The sequence below is a fragment of the Lathamus discolor genome, chromosome 6, assembly GCF_037157495.1.
Source record: "Lathamus discolor isolate bLatDis1 chromosome 6, bLatDis1.hap1, whole genome shotgun sequence".
Taxonomy (NCBI): domain Eukaryota; kingdom Metazoa; phylum Chordata; class Aves; order Psittaciformes; family Psittacidae; genus Lathamus; species Lathamus discolor.
The window spans coordinates 87,679,673-87,689,293 of NC_088889.1; the positions used below are offsets into that span (position 1 = coordinate 87,679,673).

At 43.0% G+C, this 9,621-nt stretch overlaps 1 long non-coding RNA gene across 1 annotated transcript; it reads left to right on the plus strand.

Annotated features, from left to right (window-relative positions):
• Positions 1-1,194: 1,194 nt before the first annotated feature.
• LOC136016854 (uncharacterized) lies at positions 1,195-9,213 on the plus strand. The gene is made up of 3 exons (XR_010613726.1): positions 1,195-3,340; positions 4,328-4,431; positions 8,974-9,213. It is a non-coding gene; the product is annotated as an uncharacterized LOC136016854 (long non-coding RNA).
• Positions 9,214-9,621: the final 408 nt, after the last annotated feature.

Consider the following 9,621-nt stretch of genomic DNA (forward strand, 5'->3'; position numbering starts at 1 on the left):
ACGGGCAGAGCCGCGGTAACGGGCACTGGTGTTAACGACGGGCTGGGGAGCAGCCGGCCGGCGGGGTCTAGCGCACACCTGAGCGATGCAGCTGTAAAAGTCATGCAGGGACTGTACGAGGATCTCCCTGCAGGTTGCAGCCTGAGGCTCAGCTGCCCCGGGAGCTGCTCCCGGTGAGGTGCTGGTGTTGCTGACACACGCACAGCACCGGGCTGTGTCCGCCACAGAGCACAACGCAGCTCGTACTGGGTTTTTGTACGTGGCTAAGCTCTGCTCTGAAGACAGACACAGAGAGCTGGGTTTGTTCAGCCCGGAGAAGAGAAGGCTCCAGGGAGATCTCAGCACAACTCCCAGTGCCTGAAGGGGCTACAAGAAACCTGGAGAGCGGCTTTGGACGAGGGGCTTTGGAGAAGGGCCTGCAGGGACAGGACAAGGGGGAATGGCTTTAAACTGACAGAGAAGGGTCATTTAGATGTGATATTAGGAAAAAATTCTTTACTATGAGGGTGTACTTTACTATGAGGGGAACACTGGCACAGGCTGCCCAGAGAAGCTGTGGCTGCCCCATCCCTGCCAGCGCTCAAGGCCAGGTTGGACACAGGGGTTTGGAGCAAGCTGCTCCAGTGGAAGGTGTCCCTACCTGTGGCAGGGATTGGAACTGGATGAGCTTTAAGGACCCTTCCAACGCAAACTACTCTGTGATTCTGTGAGAAATGTCATTTCTTGATTGATGTCAGGTGTAATTCGTTGTACAGCATATTGAAGCAATCTAGTGCTGGGCTGATGATGAGGCAGGGATTAAAGTATCAAAGTACACACCTGAAAGAAAATCCCCTTGCTCTACTGATTAGGCACTGGAGGAGAAAAAAGAAAGCATTTTCAGAAGCAGCTGGTATGTGATCTGGCAGCGGCTGGGACCTCAACCGGACTGCGAAAGCTTTAAGATGTCCCAAGAGACTGGGAAGCCACAGATTTAGAACAAACCCAAAGGCAATTAAACAAAGCCTTTGTGAGAATCTGGTGCGAGTATTAATCACACTGGGATGCTGTTGTCAACACTTTCCCAAGTGAGTCCTTTTCTCCTTAGCAAGGATAGACACCTAAAAACACCTTCGGGTACTGCAGAAGTCAGGAGGAGAACAGCGCAAGACCCTTGGTCATGAGCCATTCACTACAGCCCAGAACCCTTCCTGAGAAAGTTATTTTCTCTTCCAGGATCTTACCCTTTGACGGTAGTTTGAGACCTGGCAGCAGCTCGCTCCCCATACAAAATAGCGTTGTAATTCACGACTTTTCCCACTGGATGTCATCATTGCCCCACAAGAAGCCAGTCAGACAGTGAGATGACAAATCAACCCCAAGCCCCCCATGCTCTGGAGGCCTGATTTTCACAACAGCTGAGCACTCAGGACTCCCGCTGCAATTCGCAGATGCCAGACTGCCTGGAAATCAGCCCCTGTGTAACTGTGAAGTGCCCAGACTGGCATTTGCTGATTAGCTCAGTTGCTCCTGCCCCACTAGCTTTGTCTGTGCCCTACTTCAGGTCCTCTTCAGACTTCTGAGGTTCTTAGGGCTTTTGGCAGAGAATTCATAGTGCAATCTAGCTTCTGCAATAGACCTGCTTCATCTGTGAGGGTGAAATTAAGGTATACAATAAACTAATAAAAAAAATCAGTTGCCAGACATCCTTAGTCTTCTATGCAGTCATCCATGAAAGCAGCTTTCAACAGCTTGCATCAAATTGTCAAAAGGGAAAGGTCCTCCCTTCCCTCTTTTCCCTGCAGCACTGTGCTTTCTCACTTTTTTTTGCTACCACGGCTCTGCAGCCAGATGGCTTCTGCTGCTCTGCTGGGGGACACGGCAGAACCTCACAAATGGTCGTGGTGATCCCTCTTGATATTTCTGCAGATGTTCTGAGCATAAGCAATAGGTGTAAGCACCCCAATAAAGGCTTATAAGAGAGAGGCTTCTACTCGGTCCCAATGCCTTCCCTTTCTCCTTTTCCTTATCATCTACCCAGTTCTGTCCTTCAAGATTTCCAGTTCATCTCCCTTCTTTGGGCTTAGACTGAAATTAAAACAATTTATATTGATACAAAATAACACTGACTTCATTTTTCTATTCCTTCTTCTACTTTCTCGGGTTTCCAGCTTTACCTTTTTCTGTTTCTACTCTGTTTTCTTTTTCCCCTTCTATGTTTCTTCCTATAACTCCTCTTTCTGCTGAGATGAAGAAATACTTGTACAGCTGCTTCTATTTCTCCTGTCTTCATCTTCCATAAATAGAGAGGGAGGAAGAGACTAGAAGAGGGAAGAAAATAGAGGATTGGAGCACAGAATGACAGAGGCAATGAGGGCAACATTATTTCCATCTCCCTTGTTGCCTACAGAGCAACTGAATTATGAGCAGAAAGACAGGGAGCTCTTCAGGGAAAGGCTGGAGCACGAACTTCTGAGGCCCTAGCCCTGAAAACAGACAGCAGAAGATTAAAGCTGAAAAGCTGTATGGCAGCTCTGGTAAAGCTGGTGGTACGTGAAGACCTCATTGTAGATGTGAATGACATCTGGGCAGCTCTGGTAAACGAAGAGGTAGTTATGGAAAAACGCTGATACTGAGCTCCAATCAGTATCTCCCATTTTCTGCTTACAGAAAGGTGAGAAGAGGATGTGGCCTCACTGATGAATGCTAGCCACAGGAGTATGTGAAATGGGAGTTGAGCTGCCTGACCTTGGTTCTTTCTTTCTAAGCTCCACTTGTTTCTGCCCAGGTCAAGCATAGAGAAGATACATGGATATATGGATTTAGTCTTTGAAAGGATGCAGAGCGATCATTTCAGTGTCTCAAAGCTTGTAGTTGGCTAATCCCAGTGTCTTCCCAAGTGCCCACCTGGATGATGGCCCATTTATTACCCAGTCCACTGTGACCCAGAGCTTAAAAGACTGTGTTCTGTCCTCTGAAAGCATATTATCAACACTATCAGAAAAGGCACCATGTGCAGGAAATGCAGCTGAGAATGCAAGTAATGAATGCTGTATTACAAAGCTGAATATTTGCCCACACCTGGGACATGGCTTCTGTTTTCCTGTGTGCCACCAGACACTGTCACTGCTGGGAAGAGTATTTTGCTCAGTGAATTTGGGGAACAAATAAATAACAAGAAGGATATGCTCACCACCTTGCAGTATAGCACCCTGTAGCAATATCAGAGCACTAATGTAATTTAAACTTCAGCATTTAGACAAGAACCTGGCAGTCTTAAGACAACAGCAAGAAATATGCACTGCTGGAATCACCCCAGTTGATATATCACCCACCTTGCTCTTTCTGACCACCGTGCTAGGTGAGCAAACTGAGTCAAAATATTAAATTGCTGTTACTGCAGGGCAGATGCACTCCTGGCTTAGGCTGACTTAAAGATGTCGAGGCCCTTGAATTGCTCGTTGTGCATTCAGCTAGCAAAGCTTGTAGATCTGAAGAACATTTATGATCTAAACTCCTTGTGCTGCTTCTCTGTTGTTGAGACTCTGACTCTCTTTGCCTCAGGAGGTGCTGGAGTTTATAGGCACTTCAAGCCCTTACCTAAGCCAGTAGTTTTGTCATGTTAAAAGTGCCATGTTCTGCTTATTGCATTCTCAGAGTTTTTATATGACTTTTTCTATTACCTTCTCTCTGCACACTCCCAATAGCAGAGTGAAAACATGGAGACAGATAAGTAATGTCCTCCTGTGGAGGAATGAAACAAGAATAATTCAAATAAATAGATCAACTATTTCCTAGTAACATAATTAAGCATATGGGAACCTTCCAGTACTAATCTATTAGTTTTTTGCTATAGGTACTGAGGCCTTGGCTAGATGTTTTCTGCAAGACTTTATGATCTGTATTGTAATATACTCTTTCTCAGAGATTCAGATTTTTTGAAATGATTGTAGTCTCAACTCCCATGAAGCCAAAGAACACTGAAGTATTTAGGCATCCCTCCAGCAAAAATCCACTTACTAGTGAATTTGTATCTCAGTGTATGCTTTGTGCTTTTAAATATTGCTTTACTATACAGTTGTTTGGGATATGTGTCCTTTTTTTTAATCCAGATTTGCCTAAACTTGAGCTTCTATTGACATCATGACATTAAAAACTATGTCCAGACAAAGAACTAGAGAACTATGAGCAGCCTTTTAATGGTAAGACTGGAAGAGAAATGAATAACAAACAGTGCTTTCAAATGATATTTTTTTGATTATATTCCCCCACAGCCCAGGGAAGTGTTCTAGATCTTTGCCATTATGGTGGGTACTTGTCTCAGAGTTAAAACCAGTGTTTCTTACAGAGAAAGCCCCTGAGATGTCTGATGCTTCCATCCAGATGGAACTGTTAAGGAAGGACAGACAGTAGGTTGGCAAGGAGTGCTCAGACCCTTCTCCTAAAGAAAAGGTAACTACCTGCAAAACACGTGCAGAGGTTGGTGATCTGTTGTGTCAGGTGGACAAGTTGCAGGAAACAGTGACAAGGCTGTACGGTCTTCGGGCTGAGACACAGATGGTTTTAGAACCACGCTCCTGTGGTGGACGCTATAGAGAATGAGGCACCTGAGACCCTGGTGACCCACAAAAGCAGAAGGAGTCATACTCTATGTTAAGGAGAACTCTAAATGTATGAAAGTCAACTATGGCAACTGTGAAAACTCTATCGAATGCCTCTGGGTCAAGACCACAGAGGTCATCTCCAAAGCATGCCTGCTTCTTCTGTTAAATTTATAGCCACCATGTTTTTCTTTTCCATGTGATATTTTCATCTTCTGTCCCACAGAGGATACATTACTCACATACATAAAATACATGAGTTGTGATACTTCATGGAGTTAATTTTCACTATTTTCATACTGCTTAATAGTAGCCTGTTCTCATTCATTACACACCAGCCAATGAGTGGATTAGTTTACTTTCAAAACACCAAAACCTCATATTAATCCCCAAACAATTAATTATTGAGAGAAAACAAGCCTATTTTTAACACAACCTGAAAGTAATTCAAGGCATGTCCTGCCAAGTGTTCTGCAGCTCTAAGTTCTTAGTGTAAAGTTCTTGTGATTATACTCAGGGATGGCGTACCTTGATGCAGAGAGTATAGAAAGGTCAGAAAGTGAGGTTCTGCTCAAAGGGCACAGAAACTGGTATCTGAATGGGGCTATGTCTCAACAGTTCCTACTTCCAAGTTCTAAATCTGGAGATGTATTCTGAGAGCACAAAGGGACAGAACAGGCACATGCTGGCTCAAATACATGTCTTTGGCATACACAAAAAGTCTGGCATCTCAGATACAACTTAAAACCAGATGTAAATTCTAGAAGTGTTTGGACCTTTGATTTTGAGTACAAAGCCTCACAGCAGTAAGCAGTTTTGTCAATTCAGGTGCCTGTTTTGGTTAGTCATCTATGTCATAAAAAGCCATTGGAAAACAAGATGAGTGAAATTAAGAGGGGGAAAAAAAAGGCACAGATCTATAAAGTGCTAAAGCAAAGCCAAAGAAAGTGGAGCTTCATGAGAACAGAACAGAACACGTTTGCTGCCAAGTTATGTCCATTTTTATCTGCACTGTTTTTAAAATGACTTTTCATCTGGTGATGCAGAGCCAAATATCTCTATGGGTAACATGTAGCTCCCCAAACTCATAGGAAATTAGCAAGCCTTAACAAAATTTATGCATGGCTTGGTATTGCAGTTCCACATCTAAAGGGAAAACAGATGTTCTCTTTAGTTATTCTCTTCATGTCCAAACGAAAGCTATTGGTTACAGAGATTTTTTTTTTTTTTTTTCTTAAAAAAAAAAGGCTGGTGCTGTAAAGGTTACAAATGATGCAATTTTTACAATCCTACTTCAAGGCTCTCTCCTACCCTGAACTGCTGAAGTGATGCTTGCCGATGCCTGTCACCCACTTACCAGCCTCATATTTCTTAACACCTACACTTTAGGATGAATAAATAAAACAGAGTCCAAAGTATTTGCTTGAGACCATTAATGGCCTGGCAAGCCAGGCTTCCAAGCCCTTGGCCGAATTCATTGTTAAGTTTCTCAGCCCAGGTTAGTTTCAAAAGTGAGACAGAATGGATGTCTCTGAAAAACATGCTATTAGCCATGTCACTAAATGGGTCTCTCAAGGCTTCAGCATGAGGAAGAAAAATCATGATTCTTCACCTCCTTCATATGCTTCCCTCCACTTTGCACATGCACATTCTGCCCACATAATTTTCCACCACACAATGCAGATGGGCAATCTTTTCTCTTTCTGTTTTTACACAAACATTTTTAAGATGTGCAAAAATACTGGCACTTACTGTGAGTGTTTGCCATCTGAAAGAGCTTGCCACTGCAAACATGTATGCATGCATCCACACAGATCTTATATTCATTCTTTACTTTGCAGATGGGTATCAAACACAGAGGCTTTCAAAATGCTAATTCATTTGAGCTGCTATATTTGTTTGTTTCTACAACATGCTTCTTCATTGCTCCCTGGATGGGAGAGGATCCCAATCCTTTATTCCTCTGCAGCTACCAAGTGGATGTTAATACAAAAAGCAGGTCCCTATCCACAAAGAAATGCCCCAAAAGAACAGCAAGTACAGTAAATTCTAGTCATAGGCTTCATACCCTTTCAAACTGTTTATCCAAACAATCCTTTCTAGCCTGTGATATTCATGGTCTTCCAGATAATATGATAAATAATATGATAAATAAACATGGGTACTAGCTAATGTAGGAATGATTAGTCTCCAAAAATGGTGAAGGAAGGGACTCTGTCATTTAAAGAAAGGGCAGCAAACGATGCAAAACACAGGTGGCAGGAATGCAGAAAAGAGCTGGCAGGAACTAATGAGATGAGTGATCAGCATTTTATTCAGACAGTGTTTCAGCGTCCACCCAGAGGAGATTAAGTATCCTGTCCTCTCAGTGCAGAGAAGGAGAAATAAATCAGGTTTTACCACAAGTAGGGTGGCAGGGAGTTAATTAAAAGTGGGGGGTGTGTGTGTGTGATGGGATATTTCAGTTTGCAAAGGGATAAAAAATGAGCAAATGAAAGAACTAAAACACACTGAAAACACATTGGAACACACCTGGGAAACAAGCGACTGAGGATCCTGTGTGAGGAAGCTGCAGCCACAGGGGACTGCACACAACAGGTGATTCAGACAGCTTAGCTGAAAGCTGCAGTCCGGTGCCAAATGCTGTTCATCTGAGTTGTTACATGAAAGCAGACATTTCCATACCCTGCCTCACGTCAGAGGCTTTCCATCAACAAGGCATGTAAAAAAGGCAAGGTTGCAGAAGAAAATAAAAGGACCTTAGTTTTCTAAGTAGTGTTTAAAAAAACACAACCTTCATTAGAGTGAATAGGAATTGCTCTCAGTCTCTTGTAATTTGCCTCCCAGGATCTGTGCAAAACTAGAATATGACAGATTCTTCTATTAAAATGAGCAGAACTGCATGAGAAGATTAGCAGAAGCCACAAAAAGCAGAATGGTGGTGAAGCTACCTTATTGCCCTGTGTTCAGTGATTTCTATTAATGATTTAACAGTAAAGTTCAATTAAATGAGTAGTAGATACTGACACCGCCCAGCAATGGATCTGCTCTGTGCTGGTGAAGCACATGCATATGGATATGTTAAAGCAAGAGAACCTTTCAAAGGCAATGCACCATTTTTCTTCCCTGTCCTAAGCTGAGGTTAATTGTGCCTGGGGCAGGTACGTTGCTAGTCTTAATGAAGATCAATTCCAAGCTGAGAGCTGAGTCCCTGCTTCAGCCAGCTGAATGACAATACTGTGTTTCTGGGAGGGATAAAGGCTTCTGTTGTCTACTGGGTTTAAACCATGGGTACAAGTAGGGTTAGGGGTGTATTGACTTGCAGGAAGCAAAGTCCTGTGGGATGATGGGTAACATATTACCTCTGTGGAAAAAGGTCCTGCTGCGTGCCATTCCCGATCTGCTGATGTACCCTTTCTGCCAAGAATGCCACAGGCTACAGGTCACTGCTCAAGAGGAAAGGCTTGTGTGGAAATGAATGCATGAATATGGCTTCTGGCTGAAATATTTAATCAATGTTTAAGTGACTTTCTGCCACCAGTGAATATTAAATTCCTCTTTTTGAGGCAAAGCTGGGAGTCACATTTCAGCAATGTATTCAGAGCATCACTACATTCAGATAGCGTCAGATGATGCAAGAGTACAGGCTGTGGTCAATCCCCATTGCAGTAATTTAGGAGAGTGCAGAAGAAGGAGTGCTGCCTTTTGACTGTCTCCATGTTTGTTATTTATACACCGTGTCATTTTGAGCCTGTTGTTCGCTTGTAGCTTTGGGCTGACAGTTCCCTGATTCCAAAGGCAATTCAGCCCCTGACATGAAGCAGAAGAACAATGCACAGTTCCTGTAAAACAACAGTGCTTCCCCCGCTGCTGTCAGAATGCAGGGATTAGATGCAGAATAATGCAGTCCCTGATCAAACCTGCAGCTGTAATTCAACCTCTGGACAATGCTGATGCCATAAATTTGTGAAGAAAGTGCAGCTCAAGCGATTTGTGAACAAGAGCTGGTAAGTCCAATTGAATTACAGTTGTGGGAGCAGCTGAGATCCCCCTGCACCGAATCATTACTAATGAGTGCCAGAGAATGATTGCTTATGATTTTAATGAAATTGAATTTTAATTTATAACCTTGGCTGGAAGAGGAGGAGGAAGAAACATACAATGAATATTTGTGGGTGACAGGCCAAAAGTACAACCAGAAACCCAAAGTAAATGGAAGGAGAATGTATTCTCCTGGAAGAGGCAAGATAAAATGCTATCCTCAAAAATATACTGATGTTGTAGCAAACAGTTGTGATACTGTGAGCGCTGAAGAAAGTGACTCTGTATCACAGTTCTGATGATGAGAGAGCTCAAAGAAAATGCTCAAATATGTTTTCTTCAATCCATTTAGGCTACTCAGAAGAAGAGGAACAGCTCAGCTGAATCTGAAGCCAGCACAGCCCATTGTTTTGGCATGAAATCAGAAGAATGGTAACTACAAGCACCACTGACATATTATAATCAAATAATCACACGGAGCCCTTTCTGAGCAAGTCTTCCAGTTTCAGCACTGAGTGGTTATTCACTATTGAAAGGAAAAGCATAATTAACACTAAATACTCTTTTAAATATAATAATGTTCCTTGCTGTTTCCCTTGCTATTTTAATACTGCACTGTTTCTACTGGGACCAGAGTAAGGCATAGGGAGGTTAAGAAAAGTGGTTTATAAAGTTCATCTCAGATACGGAAATGTGAGAAAAGAAATGGGGAAAACAGAGAACTTGAGTAAGGAACACAAAATGGATGAGCAAGGGAGTACTCACAGCACAAGACTGCACAAGTTTTGCAACTTGTAATATGAATCTGCAATTCAGAGATGATCAGAGAGGTGTGGAAGGTCTGGGACTTGGGGTGCGCAGCAAGGGCCACGCAAATCAGGCAGAGAACTGGAGAGGTGCTGGAAAATGCTTGGGCTTTTGACTTTACATTTACTTTATGGAAGGTAAATCAGTATCATCTCTTCACCCCAGTGCACTTGTATCATGTTACAAGGTGACC